The sequence below is a fragment of the Echinops telfairi genome, unplaced genomic scaffold (genome assembly GCF_000313985.2).
Source record: "Echinops telfairi isolate 266 unplaced genomic scaffold, ASM31398v2 ScPeMD7_3533;HRSCAF=4204_0, whole genome shotgun sequence".
NCBI lineage: Eukaryota > Metazoa > Chordata > Mammalia > Afrosoricida > Tenrecidae > Echinops > Echinops telfairi.
In genome coordinates, this window is record NW_022107431.1 from 91,322,290 (window position 1) to 91,324,493 (window position 2,204).

The following is a 2,204-nucleotide window of genomic DNA, read 5'->3' on the forward strand; positions in this document are numbered from 1 at the left end:
CCAGTAAAGAGAGAGCCCAGAGTGTGACTGTGATCTGGAGGCCGCTGGACAAGCGACTGCCAACGGTGGCATTCAGGGAGCCAGGTCACTCTGCAGTCCTGGACTGGATGACCTCATCGAGCCCGTCTAGCTCAGAGATGCTGGGACTCTGGATGTTACACAGAGTGCTGATTACTTTTGTAGAGTAGAAGTGGTTATCATCATTTTGAGTTGTGTAAGGTGAAAGGGCCAGTAGGTTTCATGATGATGTGCAACCATGTGCACATGTGTGTATTTAGCCTATTTCATGGCTTCGGGCGTCGTTTCAGAAGCGAGGCATGTGAGAGGGAGCAACACAGACAAAAACCTGTGCCATCGGGAAGCTTAGAAATATCTGACGTGGTTTACAAAATGTTCTCACATTTATAATAACCACAGCACATATATTGAGACATTATTTATTACATTTACTTGTGACACATGAGAGAGACCAAGGAGAAGGACGAAAGGAGTGAGGGAGAGAGAACAGTCCGGGAACTGGGTGGGCAACAGGTGAAAATCATTTAGAACACAGATGTTCCTAAATGGGAAAACCTGCCCCAGCTCACTATTGGAAACAGCTCTTAAACTCAAGGTAGTCGGACCCTGACTACATGATTGTTAATTTGAGACAAAGGTTTTAAAAAAAATCAATCAGTGAAACCACACAGTGGCTGCAACAATGGGTTCAAACATAAGAATCATTGACTGGGTGACACAGGGCCTACCGGTGTTTTATTCTGTTGTACTTAGGGTCGCTGTGAGGCTAAGAACAATCACAACCAGGGTGGTTGCAACTAGAAAGCCACCACATCTGTGATGAGCTCATCCCACGCTCTGACACAGATTCAATGAGCACCAGATGGTCGTAGCTATTAGTATTGTACGTGCAGGCATTATTTTAACAGCAACCACAGTCCGCAATCTCAGCCTGTGGAGAAAAGACCATCTTTGGAGTCTGGAGCTCTGAACCGAAGCCCAAATTATGCATTTGGCACTCTGGCCAGCCACTCCTCTGTGCTCTCCTTTTGTGAAGACAGCACACCTGTCATCTCATCCTCTCCACTAACAGCTAATTTATAGCACACACAAAATGCTGGAAAGGGCGGCGCCCTTCAAAGAGGCATCACCTCACGATTCAGATGGGTCAATGAAAATGTTTGCGATTGATTAGTCAGTAGGCACAATTTAACCCAAATTGGCCTGGGGCTGGGTGAGTGGGAAACCAGGAAAGCTGTGGGGGAGACTGCCCCTGCCCTCTTTGGCCAGGTCAACGTCTCCTTGAGCTGAGGGCATTCTCTAGAGAGCTAGGTAACTTCGCTCTCACGTGGATGACCACTGCTTGAGGCACTCAAGCAGTCCTGCTAGCCTAAGCTGATTAGCTAAGTGGTTACGCATCACACCTTGGGCAGCAATATGAAATGTCAGCAGTTCAAAACCCCTGGGTCCTCCATGGGAGACAGATGAGGCTTTGTACTAGTGTGAAGAGTTACAGTCTCAGAAATTCACAAGGACCGTTCTACCCTGCCCTATTGTAGAGGGTCACTTTGCTTCGACATTGACTTAATGCCAGTGAGTTGTTCATGTTGTTGTTGTTGTTAGGAACTCAAGCACTTTTCAAAATGAGCCCAAGCAAAACATAGTGAGGGAAATAAATCTCTGGAAGAAGTGTCCCAACCCAGAAAAGGATGTTTTTCACTCTCTGCTGCTTTGGGGCATCTGGTCACATGGTTCTCCCTTCCACTGATGAGAAGGATTGCCTCTGTCCTTTCCTTGAAACCAGTGCAGTGAATACCCAAGTCTTTCCAAGTGACCGGCTCCTGTTAGCTCTAAAAAGGAAGAGATTGCGCAGCAGACCTCGAATCCATTTGGCCCCTTTAAGCGGGAAGGGGCGAGCTCCAGGGAATAAAGAAGGGTGGCAACCAATCTTCATTAGAAGAAGTTAGTGACGCACTTCCTGCCAGGCAAACTAATGGACTGCTGAGTCCGTCTTAAGGAAGGTTTTTTGAAGTGTGTAACCACTTGCCTAAGATTGCTTCAGATGAACAGTTGTGGAATGTATGAATTTCTGGGACATAAACTGACCACTGGAATAGTCTCATCTTCCCCTGTGGAGTTTGAAGCCGTCCAACACTGAGCCCACACCTCCAGCAGGGAATACCTTCTACAACATTCACGTAAGCTGC